This window comes from Falco rusticolus, chromosome 4, assembly GCF_015220075.1.
Source record: "Falco rusticolus isolate bFalRus1 chromosome 4, bFalRus1.pri, whole genome shotgun sequence".
NCBI classification, from domain to species: Eukaryota; Metazoa; Chordata; class Aves; order Falconiformes; family Falconidae; genus Falco; species Falco rusticolus.
Window position 1 is genome coordinate 110,843,393 of NC_051190.1, and position 16,499 is coordinate 110,859,891.

Here is a 16,499-nt window from a genome sequence, read left to right on the forward strand (position 1 = left end):
ATCTTTAAAATTTAAAGTGTTAATTAGAAAACTAAAACCAACTGAGTATTCACTTACTACAGAAATAGGAATCAGTCAACACTATCTCAGCAAAAGAGGCTTAAATGAACGATCTTAAAATAAAAATTTAAACTACTTTTCTTACCTCCTCATTTCCATTACTTCAACAGTATCTTGACAAAATGTTTGGAATTAAAAAGTAAAGACTTAAGCTTATTTGAAATCAACAGTTGTGTCTCCACTTACTACTGCAAAAGTGAATTCAACTGACACAGTAATTTGATCCTTTGAGATCTGGGTAATCAAAAGCTGTAAGAGCAATGGTTTTGTGTCAGATGCAAAGAATGTGTTCTCCCTCCTTCCCCACCCCCCCCAAAAAAAAAATAATTGCAGAAATCACAGACATGCCCCACACTCAGCATGGATTTCACGAGGTTCCAAGGTTCCCACTCTCAAACAGTTGCTTGTCAGAATGCAAAACTAGTCAATACTATTAAAATTTCATACCCAAGCCTTAAATAACATTTGTTGCCAATAAACCTGAAATGTCATCTAATTTCACTGTCTTGCTAATCTCCACCATGCTTGCACGAGACCGGGACACTATCACTAGAACAAGTTCTTCAAACAACTGGCATGTAAAAGCCACAGAATGGTTGGTAGTATGAAGCATTCTCAATAAGCAACACCTTTTTTTAAGCCCAAGAGACCCTGAAAATAATTAAACATGAGGTAAAAGCAGAGAACCTCCCACTTTCAATTTTATTTTTTTTAGTATGTAACAGAGGTTGTGAAATCACTTAACATCATTTTAAAGACACTAATTAACCCAAAAAAGGAATGTAAATGTTTTGAGATGGAAGAACACCTCTCCCAACCTCTCTTTTTCTCTTTTTTTTTTGTCTTCATTATTCTTGTAGGAATGACATCAGCTGTAATAATTCAGGATTGCTTTATTCTGAAAAAAGCAATTTTTAAGACACAGGACAGCACACTAACATGATGATGCTTTGTTTATTCCACTGCAAAAGACAACAGTTTTGCTGTAGTACAACCTGAGATCCAACTGCAGATGGCTATAATGACCATGGCATCAGAGAATACCTTAACTTCAAAACTATCTTAACTCCTCCCCGCAAAATCTGAAACATTATTCTGACAGTGTTGAACTCAGATTAGAAAGACTTCAGTCACAATCGTAGTGAGCTAGCCACTAACCTACTAGTCCAGATATTTGGTACTGCCTTCTAGCTAGCACACAAATAAAATCTTGAATCAGTTTTACACTCCAAAACAATCATCATCTAATATTTATCCTGTGATAAAAAGTCACACATTGACACTTTCCTGTCAGTGAAAACATACCATTACATTCCTATAATAGTATTTGTGACCGGCACATCTGTATTTCAGTCTGCCCCTCACATGTCAGCCTGAACTAAACTCACTTTTCCCCAAGGACCCTTTATGAGCTTCTTCTATTGTGAAGGACAGTAAATCCACTTTCCCTCTCACAGACTCGTTCTTAACCCCTGTCATCATTTTCTACTTCATATTTCCACATAAATAATCCCAATAGTGGAACTGCCACTCCAGTTGCAGGACATTTCTAGTAAGTCAGTTTTTTTCCTACACGTGCAAGGCCAAACCCATTCCAATCCCATGCTAAATTGCCTTAGCAAAGAATTTACAGAACTTACATCATGCACTTCCTACTGGTACAGTAACTTGTTTGGCTTGCAAGTCAAGAGTTTCTCCCTTACAGCTCAACTCCTCTACTGGCTCTCTTTTCCTCAAAAGAACAACCACAAGCATCTCATTCAAGGCCAACTCAAAAAAAAAAAAGGGGGGGGGGGGGGGGGGGGGGGGGGCCGCAGAACAGACAGATGACACACGGGGGGACTAAGAAAGAGAGAAACAATACGCAGCAAAAAGCAAGTTCAGCTGTAGGTAGTGCTGAGAACCCATCTGTCCATCCTGTGGTACTCCTGCAGCAAATACTGTTTCCTCATCTAACAGCATCATCACTACCTCAGTCAGTTCCCTCAAACCAGGATAAGTCAATTTTTATCCATTTTTACCTTAAACACAGAACACAACAGGGCATTTAAATGTGTGTGTTTTTTATCCTTTCAAATCTTAGGACAGGATAATTAATTCCACATCTGGACAGAGACTGCAACACCTGAAATACTACCACAAACATTATGGCAATTCCAAGTGCATACCTGTCTCTTAAGTAAAAAGAAACTCCTCACTCTTTTCTACAGCATGAGAAAAAAATTCACTGATCTACAGATGAGTGTCCTGCACAGAGGATCAAAGGGCACTCACAAGAGCCTGGGACAGTCACATCAAGTCAGAACTTTAAATCACTTGTAACTACAGCAGAAAGCGTAATTTTAAAGCAGGACATCTTAACTTTTATAAAACTGCATTCAGACTGTAATTTCTACAAATACATACAGAAAGCCAGAACTGTTCTTTTTTAGAAAAACAGAATGATTCAGGGACTGAGTCACTGTATGAAGAGACTGATGCTAAAGAGTCTTTTGCCTGTCATTACGGTACCATAAAGTTTTTCCCAGATCACTGACTTTTGTTTCTGCAGATAGAAATGCCCAACACAGGGACCCAATACCAAGCTGGAGCTTGATTCTGACTGAAGAAGCTGAGTGTTTGAGAACAATGATCAGATCACATCCTTAACAGCTCAAAACAAAGCCTGCCAAATTATTTGGTAATTATTTGGTTTTCCTGCTCTTACTGTGGTTAAACATCAAGTAAAAATCCCAAAATTAGTAAGTTATACTGCCTAGATTTCTGTTCCTTTTTATTTCCCTGAGGTTTGCATACACAGTAATTCATAAAAAAAGATCAGATTAAAATTTTATATTTTGAATATGAAACGTCCTAAATCATGGTTCTTGCAGATTCATCCTATTAGCCTTCATTAAAACTCCTTCATATTAGTCAGGTATGTTTTCACTACTTCCTTTCTCATGTTTATTTTATTTTAAAAAACCCAAAACATAAGATTAAGCCATGGTTTAAGTTACTAGCTTCCATTATTTGTTCAAATGAAAAAAAAAAAAGCAACAAGAAGGTAGTTCAAGAAACATTCAATTGCACATACATTGCAACAGCTTTTCAATCATTTTAGAGACTTCTAGTACGCACAGTTAGCCCACTAATATAGCAGCAGAACAGACACCATTCCACATAGCTGGTACAGTATATTTGTCAATAATTTTCATATTAAGTGGTTCTTGACAAGACAGGCTGAAACAGCAATGATCCATAAGATATGAAACAAATGCAAGCACCCAGAATTCAAACAAGCTGAATATACACACTTTTGGTTAGATGCTGAAGGTTCCATTAAAAAAAAAAAAAAAACAAACCACCAAAAAACCCAAACCCTAACAACAGAGAGTAGTAAAATGTCTCACCTAGAAAACGTGAGGAAATCAAAAACTAACAATGGTACCAGCATTATGACACCATGCCTCAGTACTGCAGATTTTTCACAGCAATATGGATCTCAGGTATTCTATATAGTGCAATCCTTCAAGAACAAAATAAGGAGAGCAAGATCATCAATTCCAAACATTTCAAGGGAGGGAAGAGGAAATTGAAGATTTCTCTGAAGAGTCCTTTAAAAATCACATTAAAATGAGCTCAAACTTAGACTCCAATTATCAGCGCTTCATTTAAACGAGAATTTTCTCTTTGGCATCTTCAAGAAGAATTTTGTGACAGATGTTGTACGGTCCAGTCACATGTCAAAGTGTTAAACATCAGCCACCTTGGCACAAATAAAAGGAAACATTATGATGCTAGTGTCAACTCAACCAGTTTAACAGACACTATCTGTTCAGAAGCAGCATGCTAAGATTTCAAAGCCTCCTCTACTCTGACATCTATTTATAGCTGCCCAGCCTCTCTACAATTTCTCACAGCCTCTCCTCCTCTCAAAGCCAAATCGGGGAAGTTTAATGGATATAAACCTGGGCCTTGTGCTATAAGATGGTCAGAAGATCTGCAACTCTCCTCCAGCGATCCCATGCGCAGTAAAACCAGGAGTAAAGAGAACAGAATTGTCTAACCTACACAGGAACCAAATACATGGGATAAACCTTTTCTCTCTGCTTTAGGAACAAATTTTTCCTCTGCCAGCACGTTGATAGTAATGAACCACATAAGCACCAGCACCTAAGCAAAAGATACCTGCCTCCTTCCTCCTCACCACAGGGCAACAGGCTAAGCCAACTGCCTTGAAAGCCAAGACACAAGCTATCCAAGCCAGCTCTGACCCCTGGACAGCAGCAATGTCATCCATGAACCTTACCACTTACATTGTAATGCCACTACTGTACGTTGCACCTTCCTCCACGAAACTAGGCGGCTGTTGGCTTCTCGTCAGCACAGCTTCTGGTTAACGTGCGATATCCACCACCACCACCTAGCCATGCATGTGCATGTCTTTATAAAGCATCGATCCGGATAGGCTCTTTCACCAACATCTGTGACATCGCAGAAAGGGTGCAGAAATTTTCCTGCATGCGGAGCACAACGCCAGCGGCTGAACTCTTGCCACAAGCCTTGTGCATCCCTGGTGCCCCTCCTACCACCTCCATCCACTTGCCTGTAGTACTAGTACAGCGAACCAGGAGATGATAGCACTACTGGAAACTCCTGCCCACCCGATTAGGACCACATTTTCTCCCCTTTCCCCAGCCCGAAGCAGACGGAAGGGGAGGGATGACTTCCTCGGGAGGAAAATAAGCAGGGAAAGGCCGGGGCAGAGATCAAGAGAGGAGGAATCACCCCAAAGGGCGAGCAGATAATCCCCGAGAGGCGAGGCTGCGGAGGGGCATAACCGGGGAGGGAGGGACAGCGAACCGGGGGGGGGGGGGGGGGGGGGGGATAATCCGACAGAGAAGGGGGGAGATAATCCCCGCGGAGGAGGGGGGAGGCGGAGGATCCCGGAGAGGGAGGGGCGGGAATCCTGATAATCTCCAGGAGGAGAGAAAATACCGGGAAGGGGGTGGGGGAAGGAGGGTGGGCGGGTAGATAATCCGGAGCGGCAGATGAAGAGCGAGTCTCCCGGGGACGCATCCGGAGGCGGGAGGAGGAGGGTTAATCCTCGCTCTGGGGGCAAAAATCCCTCTTCCCCGGCTCCGGCGCTGCCATGTTCGCTCCCCTGCAGGCCCGCCCGGCACCGGTACCTGCGGGCGGGCGGGCGGCTCTTCCCCCCTCACGCCGCACGCACACGGGGCGCCGCGGCTCCCTCCGCCGGGCAGCGCGCCCCGCTCCGGCCTCGGGGCAAGCGGCTCGGCCGGGATGGCTGCGGGACCCCGCCTCCCACCACCATTTCCCCGCCGGCTCCAAGGGAGGCAGCGGCGGGCGGACGAACCCTCCCCCCCGCACACGCGACCTCCTCGCCGGTACCGCAACTCACCGGCTGGCACCGGCTCCCGCTCCCCGTCCCCTCCTCAGCGGGCGCCGCTCAGCCCCATCTACGAACTCGGGCGCGCGAGCTGGCGGTTGGCGGAGAGCGCGAGCCAGGAGCGCCGCCGCTTCCCCCGCCGGCTCCGCAGCCGCTGCCGCTCTGCGCCCGCCTCGGCGCGCGCCGCCGGCGTGCCTGTAACACGCGCTCGCGCTCCTCCTCCCCCGCCCCCTGCCCGCCCGGCGCGCGCGCGCGGCCTCCGCGGCGGTGGCGCGCGAGCACCTCCCCCGCCTCCCCGGAGCAAACGGCTGGGCGCCTGAGGGGGCGCGCGCGCCTCTGCCTCGCCCCGCTGCCTGCTGCCCGCCCCGCTGCCTGCTGCCCGCTGCCCGCCCTCCTGCCTGATCTGCTGCCTGGCCACAGCCCGCCCCGCCGCCTGCCTCTTGCCGGCTGCCCGCCCGCCCCGCTGCCTGCTCTGCTGCCTGACCCCCGCCTGCCGCCTGCCTGCCCCGCTGCCCGCCTGCGGGACCGCCCCCGCGAGCGTGTGCGAGTGCGTGCCTGTGCGGGTGAGAGCGCAGCAGGCTCTGGCAGCGGCCGTGTGGGAGCGCACCTAGCGCGTGGGGCTGCGCGGGTGAAGGGGAGAGCGCCTGGGTGTGCCAGGGCGGAGCGGGTGTGCGAGGGGGCACGCGTGTGCTCGTGTAAACGCCAGCGTGTGTGAGGGCGACCGTGCCCGCGGCGAGCGCGGCGGCGTGTCAGAGCCAGCGGGTGGGGCGCGGGCGCCCCGTGTCCCCGCGCTCGCGCCGCGGAGCACACGCACGCCGCGCGGGACGCGGGGTCGGTGTTTGCCGGGGCAGGTTTGGACCCCGTCCCGGTCCAGGGGCGGACGCGCCAGCGTTTCGCTTGGCGCTGCCTTTTCGGTCACCGAGCGAGAGAAACACTGGCGAAGGATAAGTCAAATATTTCAGAGGGGAAGGGGAGTGGAAATTTCCCCCGACAGTAATAACGCCCAAGACCACTGAGACAGAAACAGCAGTGAAAAACTGATTTTCCCGCACTTCTGATCACCGTTCGCTTTAAACATTTTGTTTGCTTTGAACAATGATAATAGACCAGCTTTTACTTTTTGCTTCTGGTTGACTCTGTGAAGACTCTCACCTTTGGATACTCCCAGACTTGCTGAAATTTGAGTTGCAAACATTAAGTCAGTCTCGTGTATGCAATTCTCACTAAAGCTGGATCATATATCTAAGGGTAAAATTTGCTCCAGGAAAGAAAATGTTCATATCCAAAACAATACTTCATTCCTCAGCTTGTTTTCATTCACTTTTTCCTTCTGTTACCAACTTTTCCAGAAATTTTTAAATCCAAGCGTACAGTTTGACTGTAATCTACTTAATTATACTGTTTTAAGAATACGTGATAGCCTGGTGTGACATATGGTAATCCTCAATAATAAGCCGTCTGCAATTTGCACTGGCTTTTGCTTTGGGAGGCATTGGGGAGAAGGGAAAGCCAGAACTATGTGGGGGTAGAGTTTGAACAGAAAACCTACTAGGTATCAATTTTTATTTTAACAGGTTCAGACTGTGCTTTCCTACCAGATAACAAATAACTTGATTTTTATGCCACCAAAGATATCAAAAGAAGTGGCGTATGTATGATGGGCATAATTAAAGAAATTGTGGAACAGCAGCCAGCAGATGAAAAACCTCTCTCAGACAGACCAATAAAGATGCATCAAGTAAATAAGATCTTCTGTCCTCATCTTGGGAAACCAGCATGTAAAATTCCTTTAGGAATTATTTTTACTAACTCTTCAAACTACAGTAGCTACCCTGTGCTGAGAGCTTCACAGGCATGTGGAATTATGCATCCCTGGGTCCAAAACGCTTACAGCCCTCCTGCGATTTCTCAGTAAAGAAGTCCAAATTGAACATATTTTTGGTAATTTGCTTCATAAGCAGTTATCTTTTCCTTATTAAACTGAAAGGAAACTTAACATGTCATGAGGGATTCTAAGCTAAGTAATGACCTGCCACCCTTTCCGTGTTCAAACCCCTGCAGCTACAAATGGAAAAACGGCCAGATGTAAAACAATCCTTACTCCCTGAAAAATAACTCCAAATCTTTCTCTCTCCTTTGCTCCTCGTGTATTTTTTGTGACGTTCTAATGGAAAACCTTTTGAACCAGAGCCACAAAATTCGTAATTGTCATTGTGTCCTGTATTTCACAACTCCACATCTTGTTGACTTCTTCCCTTACAGTCCCTGCGTTTGAGGAGGCTGAGCATTATTCTGTTAAGGAGAAAGGGCTGTAGCAATTTATGCTGGCATCTTTCATGATATCCTGACTTTACCTGTGTGGCCAATGAAAGAAAATTACTTCACTGCAAAACTTAGAGGTTCCTTATTACAGTTCAGCTCAAAGCTTGAATCCAAACCTGTGAAACATGAGAGCCCATTTTTGGCCGTAACAGAAATATCTAAACACAAAGTACTTCAACTGCTCCACAGCCTTTCAAATGTCTTCCATTCTGGCCTCTGCAGCTGCTATTTGGCTATTAAAGCCCTTCAGGGAATGTCCCCCAAATACTCGCACACCATTTTTTGCCCACTGCTTAATCCATTTGACCCATTAGGGTCAAGGAAGAAACAGAGATACATTGTTTTAGAGAAGAGTTTAGAAATTGATGTTTACCCTCTGGCAGGAATTAGCATATCCTTTTGGCTTTTGACTACTCGCATTCACATGCCGCTCATAACAGAAATCCCCCACCCCAGATTAGTCATTAGGACCCTGATGGTACAGCTCAATCTGATAGCATCATTCCTGCAGTGCAAAACGACTGTAGATGTCTCTTATCCATTTAATGGGCAATTACTGCGCTTCAGCCAAGCCTCACCCTATTCCCAGTTTAGGGCAGCGAAGACGGGGACCTGGCCAGGGCTGACTTATGCCCCAGCAATTTCTGGGTAGTGATCACGGTCAGCCAGGCATAAGTTAGAATAGTGCCAAAGCCGAGTTGCTTTATGCCAGGGATTATCTCAGTCTCTATCTAGCCACAGGATTTGGGGAGCATAAAGACTGTACGGTAGGTCAGCCCCAGCCCCCGTGCTTTTGGGCTGATTGATCAGTACTCACTTGAGCTGGAGTTTATGACTACAGAGCTTTGAACTTTGCCTTTGATGATACAGATCTCACTCAAGCAAAGGGTTTCTTTTACTATGAAGTCTCACGCTCATCTCTAAAACTGCAGAGACTAGAGTTGCTAATGCTGAGATATCTCTCTGCTGGTGCTACAAGTAATGTGATAGAGGTCTTTCTCCAGGGTCTTTTGGTTTTGCTAGGGCTCCTACCCTGATGTAGAAGGGTTAGAGGATCAGACACCCCAGTGTACAAAATGTGGGAAGGAGCATGATGGTTTTCAGTCCCTTTACAGATCTGGGTGTACAAAATGGAAAACAAAACCTGTGATCATCACCAGCACTGCCACATTTGCTTATTACTGGAGGAATGATCTACTGGCAGGTGTCAACTATGACAACTTTTTCTTTGCCTTATGCTCTGTGGAATTCTGGGTCTGAACTCTGAAACCTCTGTCACTGTTCTGATCACTATTTTAATGATGAAATGAACAGAGGTACCCACAGAAGAGCTTCTTCTTAGACTTAGTTCCCCTCTTTATATTTACTTGTTGTGGGGACCTGATGTTGAGCACTTAAAGTGAAGGATTTTGAGACAGTACATTTTTTTTTAAATTAAGTTTTAATCTGGTTGCTGGCATACTCTGCAAGTCCAGTGTCCTGTGTACTTTTAGTTTACCAGTGTCTGACTTGGATAATCAGTTGTTATGATCAGTCTTCAGAGAGATGAAAGTCAAGACTACATCTTTATTTGATAACCCCTAAAATATGCCATCTTCATCACCTGATAGATTACAAAATATCAGATTCTTTGCTGTGTTTATCACCATTTGGGAATCTTATGATGATAACTTACATATCCACTGGCATACCATCCAAGATCATTGTCATCAAAACAGATTTTTTTTTAATGAAGTTCTTTGTGCCAAAGAAATGAGCTGGGATGGGAGCGGTGGGGGTATACAGTATGGCTTCCTGATTCATCCAATCAAATCATCATCCAATATTTTCAAAAAGATCCAGCAACAACAGCAAAATCTACAGGAAACTGCATGATTTTCCAAACTATCCCAGAGGAAGTCATTAAAAGGCCACATGGATGATTACAAATGTTGGAAGTAAATATTGAAAGTTAAATAATACCAGTTTGCTTTGGGCAGAGGGGAGTGGGGGTGTGATCAAAACTACAGTGATTAGGAGAATGTTGATTTACAGGGAAAGGCAACATGAAAGAATAAAAGGAGACAGTACCTACAGAGTTAAAAGGCTGTAGGTCTAATTCCTATGCTATTTTCATCCCTGAGGTCTGTTTGCATGTGGAATTCAACTCCACAGGAGGAGATAATCAAGACAAATAGTATGGCTTTATTTTTAAAAGGGGTGGATAATTTCATGGCAGCTTACAACATTGGTAACTGGGCAAACTAAGATAATAAGGCTAATCAAATCTCATGCTTCACAGCACTAGTTCCCTGCGGGGTCAGGAAAAATCTTTCCACTGTATACAACACTATACAATTTGCAAGGTTATTATTGGGGAGCAGAGGTACAGCCTTCTAAAGCAACAAGCTTTTACCATTACCAGAGAATAGAGGCTGTACTTGGCCAGATAGAGAAAAAAAGCGTAATTTTCTTATGCTACTCCTGCACCTCTTCTCTACCAGAGTTTTAGAATTACAATACTTGAGTTCATTTAAAAAAAAAATAAAAAATTTCCCCTGAACATGATTACTTAAGTGCAGTACTATCTGAAACCTGTCAAAAACTCTTAACACCTGTGACTGGTAGCCCAGTTCAAAAATAGCTGTCACTGACCGGACACAGGAATGGTATTGATTAAGCTGTTGCAGGTTGCAAGTGCACATTGCTCTCTGGTTAGGTCAGTAATGCTGCAGAATGTGCTTCTCAGTAGTGGTTTAGGCAGAAAGGCATAGTCCCAAATGATGATCAGTTCTTAGCTAGGAACAGATATGATGCGTTTGGAGTATTTAGTTTTGGAAGTACTCTTCATTTTCTTTAATTGCCTGAACATATTGTTGTAGGTGTTCTGTGTGTATACTTGAATTTTATTTTCCATCAGTGTGTGCATCAGAGAAATGATATTAGCCACAATTGAAAATATTTAGCTATTTTTTCAGCAAAATTTATGTTCTGTATATGAATGTGATACTCCTTAAGAGCTGGTAGGTTTTTGTTTGTTTTGTTGTTTTGGTTTTTTTTTTTTTTTTTATAAAGGCAGAGGAAGCACTATAGTAGAACAACATCCTTTGAAAAACCTATATTATGAAAAAACTCTCTACGAGCTACACCTCAAATGCAAGGAGTAGGTGATTCCTTGATCCCTACCTCAGATTTTTTATTTTAAATGTGCAAATTTTCAAGTGACCTATTCTTTTTTCCTGTGAACAACCTATGTGCATTCTCAACTCTCAGCCCACATACTGTTCAGAGCAGGGAAAAAAAACCCAAAACACAACCTCACCTCTGTCACAGCACTCTCAAAACTAGCCAGCTGCAGCAAGGCTTTTACCATCCCATACCAAGTTAACTTCAATAAGTAGTTAGCACACCTTGCCCCGGCACAGCCACCAATCCCCCACAAGGTTTCAACAGTTCATTTAGGGTTCCTGCTCTTTCTTCATCCTCTCCAGGCCAGTCCACCCTGCTTCTTGCCTCTCCTGCATCCTTCTCCTTGTCTCTCCTACCTCCAGGGCACTCTCTGTCCTCCCTCTGCTTCTTCCAGGTCTCTCTTCATTGGCTGCTCCTCTTCCATCCCCCTTAGAGCTATTAAACTACTTAACAGAACCAGCCACAGCTGCACCTTCTCCACATCAGCCAGCCCACCGCCCCTGAAGCCAGCCCACAGCTGTATATTGTTAATTAACCCAGCTTCATTCCTCTACACACCTCCATCTTGAAATTTGGGTTAAATGACAAAAAAAATCTAAAAATCTGAGAGGAGCTTACATAAAAATGATTTCAAGATTTCTTCACAGGTGAAAAAGTGCTAATCTTTCTTATACAAAGAATATTCAGCTTCTTTCTTTCACTGGACTACATGGCCATGAGCTGTAAAAGGTTCAGCTAAATGAAGTGAATTAAAACTTTTTTGTTTAATCCTTGGGTCTCAGTAACAAGTTCAGTAAAGGATCTACCGTCTACATTATCATCCTGAATCTAGAGTTAGGCACAAAAGGTACATAAAATGAATAGGGTAGGTGATTTAATGACAACAGGCACAGCTGTGTTTTAGGTACTCAGTGCCATCTTTCCCTCATTCTTCACTAACATCGTTTTGTGGAGGGTACTCCTGCTATGGCGGGGGGGTGGACTACATGATGTTTGAAGGTCCTTTCCAACCCAAACCATTCTGTGATCCTGTGAGGAGGAGAAGTATCAGCAGCAGCTGAAAATCATGACAGGAATTACTTGCAAGAACTCAGCTCATCCAAGTCCCTGGGACCAGAAGGGCCACATCTGAGACAGCTGAGAGGGATGGCTGATGTCCTTGAAAAGCTGCTCTCTACCAACTTTGAAAAGTAAGAGACGGCAAAGGAGGTCCCTGACAACTGAAGAAAGGCAAATATTTCACCCATCTTCAGAAAAGGCCAACAGGACAAATTGGGAAACTGCAGGAGGGACAGCCTCACTTAGATCCCTAGGAAAATCCTGGAGCAAGTCCTCTTGGAACACATTTCTAGGCATATGAGGAAGAGAACTGGAAAAAGCATGGATTACAGAGATCAAATCATGCCTTACCAATCTGAATGCATTTCTACAGTAAAATGACTAGATTTGTGGATGAGGGGAGGGTCGTGGATGTCAACACTTAAGCAAGTCTTGAAAGGCTTAATGGACTACAGCAAGGTTTTTGACACTGACTTTCACAATGTCCTTTTACCCAGGTTCACATGTTTCAGTCTAGATGAGCGGAGAACTGGATGGATTGGATGGTCCGGCCCAGAAGGCTGTGGTTAATGGACCATGCTCTGCCCAGAGGCCAGTAGGAAGAGTAATAAGTGAGGTACCACAAGGGTCTGTCCTGGAACCAGTCCGGTTCAACATCCTTAACGATGACCTGGAGGAGGTGACAGAGTCATGGTTGCTCAATGAATTTGCAGATGAGACCAGGTTCAGGGTACAGTTAACACACTGGTGGGGAGGGCTGCCATGCTGGAGGAATAGGCCGACAGTAACCTCATGAAATTTGGGAAGGACAAACACTGAGTCCTGCACTAGAGATGGACTAACCCTTTGCACTGATCCAGGCTGGGGGAAAAGTGTCTGCCTGGTTGGGCAGCAGCTGTTCTGAAAAGGCCCAGGGGGTGTTGGTAGACATTGAGCTGAACATGAGCCAGGGGTATCCTCTGGCAGCAAGGAAGATCAGCAGCAGCCCAGGCTCTATTAATATAGGAGGAACTTCAGTATATCATTGCCCCCCGTTACTTGACACTTGTTAGACCACATTCAAATACAGCCTCCAGTTTTGAGACCCTCAATATGAGAAAGACATCGAATAAACTGCAACAAGTTCAGCAGAGGACCACCAAGGTGACTGGGGGTTGGAGCACTTGGCCAGTGAGGAGATGCTAAGGGAACTGGGCTTATTCAGCCTAGAGGAGAGATGGCTTTGAGGGGGACAACAGCAGCCTGGCAGTGCCTATGAGGAGGTTATTGGGAAGGTGGAGCCAGGCTCCTCAGTGGTGCATGACTGAAGGATGAGAAACAAAAAACATAGATGGAATCAAGAGAAATTCAGGCTATAGATAAAGAAAAGCTTTGTCATCATTACGAAGCAGTGGAAGCATTTGCCAAGAGAACATGTGCAGTCTCCATCCTGGGATGTTTGCAGGACTCAGCTGGAAAAAGCCCTGAGCAACATGTTGTGCTCTCGTAGTTGTCCTTTCTTGGACCATGAGATTCAACTACAGTTCTCTTGAGGTCCCTTCCTATCTGAATTACTCAATGATTCAATGACTCAATGAGTTCACAATTTGTATACAAAATATGGGGGAAAGGAACTATATCCACAGGGAGAAAAGAGAGTTCTGTTATATATGGTTTATCCAATCAAATGATAAATCTTAAATTATACGGAGAGCCTGGACCAGAATCCAAGCTACAACTGCCCAGCTGTTCTATAATAAGTTGGCTGTAGTTCTGTACTCCCCCTTGTTTGCTTTCCTTTTGGCCTCAGCAACCATGCACTCTTGGCTGCACAGCTTTAGGAGGAAGGCTTGCATATTTGAAGTCTTCTTTGGACACCAGAAACTTTCTTATTATTTTCCTTTTCCATCGCCTCTTTCCCAGACAAGAAGGTCCTCAGAGTAAAAGAGAAGCCATGGCAAAATTCTGAAAATAATACTCGCCAGATCTCTTGACAAGGTACTCATATCCGAAAATAATTTTAAAGAAAATGCAGAAATTCCCCTATTTCACCATCTTGTCTTCAGTCCAGACACACAAAGATGAAATTCCAGAGAAACATAATACAGACATTCTCATTTTCCCTAAGGTTTCCTTTACATTATTAAAATGATGTCATTTACGCCCACTTCAAAATTCTTTTACACTACATGATGGCTGTAAAGGGACTCTAGTTTAAACAAAAATCAAGTCCCAAGAAATCTTTGTCACATTCAATAAAATCAGAGTACCTATGAAGAGAATTTTAATTAAAATCTTCAAATAAACTCAAGGGAATCAAATAATTTGTGAACCTAAGCAAATCAGAGAAGTCGTGGCTCAGCGGCCTACATGAGTAGACAGCTCATTTTTGTGATCGCGTTCTCCACCTTACAGAAAGTGTTGCCAGAGAGATTCTGTATCCTCACGCCTCAAGGCATAATTAATAGTCAGCTAAGGGCAGGAAGAACCATCCCTTAAAACAGAGAAATGAGCAGCATGAGCAGCTTCAGACTGCAAGGTTGTCTTCCCTAAGCTGCTGTTGTAGCTCAGGCTACAAAAGACAGTTCCTCCCCAAGCTCTTTGACTGCAAATCTTCTCAAGACAAAATACACTGCCGTTCGTGTCTCCAGCTCAAATGGGATGCCAGCAAAAAGTGATGTCTGCAGTGAAAATCTAGTAGAAGATAATCATTGTCAGGAGCAAGCGTTGCTGCTGGTTCCCTGGTACCTGCCATGGCAAATTCATTTAAAGAAACCCACAAGTCAGTCTGACAAAGATGACAGCAGCATCGGAGGACACTTTTCTGCCTGAATGAGGAAATGAAGAGGAAATAGTGAAGAAAAAATATGAGGTGGTTTAAAAAGATACATGGATTGGAAAGGGGAACAAAGGGAAAAATAAATGCTGATTAGGTATTTTACTTTTTTAAAAGGACTCGTTTTACTTACAACCACATTTAGGGATCAGATTCTTATTTTAGACAAATATGATATCATGGGAAGAGTAGTTAAGGAATTATTCCACCACTATGGATCTTACATAACTTCTGGTTCCTTTTCCTCTTTAATTTTCAAATGCTTTCAAGACTGTAATATGTAATTTTAAGTTTTAAGCCTGTTTGTCCTAAAAGTATTTGAGAGAAATCCAATTATGACCACTACAGCAAAACAGGCTTTAAAAAAATGTAATTGACCGTAGGCACATGTAACACAATGTCTCCATTTAAAGTCTGATTACTTATACTGCATTCTCTAAATAGGCCCCAAACCCGTATTTTTTGTTCCTGCACTTAATTTCTTTCACAAAATTGCTTCTCATTTGAGAAAAGTTGGCTTGTAGGACAAATGGTATCCTTTTGTTCTGGTTTTTATGTCCAGTCAAAACACCACTTTTGCTGCAGAGTGCATTTTGGAAAGCCAGGGATAACTGGGCCTCCTGAACCTCTTTGTGCAATTTCTTCTGGGGCAAGGGGACACTTACAATGCAGACGTATGGAGCTGAAAAATACAAATCTGTCTGTGGGAGCTATAGACAAAGCTCTCAGTTCTTTTGCCTCAGACATATTTCTGGCAGATGAAGCGACCGAGAACAAAGCTGACAATGTGGGGCAGCACCTGCCAAAGGGGAAGTACAGGCTGGTTACCATTTCTCACAGGACAAAGGCTGTTAGTAGGGATGAATTTCTGGTTATTGGTTAAACTGGCTCATGCAAGGTGTGGTTTTGCACATTACCTAGGAAATGTGGCAGAATTTCCAACATCATCAGTCTTTAAGAACCTTAGAGTATCACGGGTATGGTTCATTCCGCCTTAAGACAGGGACAGGGACTGGGACTGTTTGACTTTTGAGGTCCTTTGGATTCCTGGTTTTTCTGTCATTTATAGAGAATAATGTATAAAACAACTGGAAATTATCCAATGTTTTACATTGCACTGTATTATTAAAATATTATCTGTGATCTTTCACACAAAGTAATTATATATTTTAAGGAAACTGTAATATATAAAATAATTATCCTTTTTTACAGTATTTATCAACTGTATACCCTTTTCCTTATTGTTTTTTATACTTATTTATTTACATTTAAGCTCTGTAAGGCAAGGATTATCTTCACTCTGCGTCTGAAAGCGCCTAATCTGTTAAAACTCCAGTTCTTGTTGATCCCCAGGCACTCCTATGAATAAAACTACTAAAAATAGTAAACTATTTCTTAGTTTTCAGCAATGTTACATACAGGGTCCTCTTTTTTGTTTTGACTTCAGACTTTAGCAGATCCTCTCCTAGGTGTTCTGGTGCATTTTATGCCTTTCAAAAGCTGTGTACACACCACAGGGCTTCCTTTCAACTTCTGAAGGATTTTACTAAAAATCAAAAGGTGTGAAGTTTAGGACTTTTTTAAAAGCAAAATTTAGAAACAGCAATATCTGAAATCCACATCGAAGTTAGTTCGATCATACCAGGGTAAAAATCCTTTAACTTTTTTTTTTTTTTTATTTGA

At 43.7% G+C, this 16,499-nt stretch overlaps 1 protein-coding gene across 3 annotated transcripts in view; it reads right to left on the reverse strand.

Annotated features, from left to right (window-relative positions):
* MPP6 (membrane palmitoylated protein 6) overlaps positions 1 to 5,636 on the reverse strand; it is a 61,983-nt gene extending 56,347 nt beyond the window's left edge. For all 3 annotated transcript variants that reach the window (XM_037382928.1, XM_037382929.1, XM_037382927.1), the window contains exon 1: positions 5,465 to 5,636. The gene's annotated coding sequence lies outside the window, so the exon portion shown is untranslated. The remainder of the gene's footprint in view (positions 1 to 5,464) is intronic.
* Between the last annotated feature and the right edge of the window lie 10,863 nt (positions 5,637 to 16,499).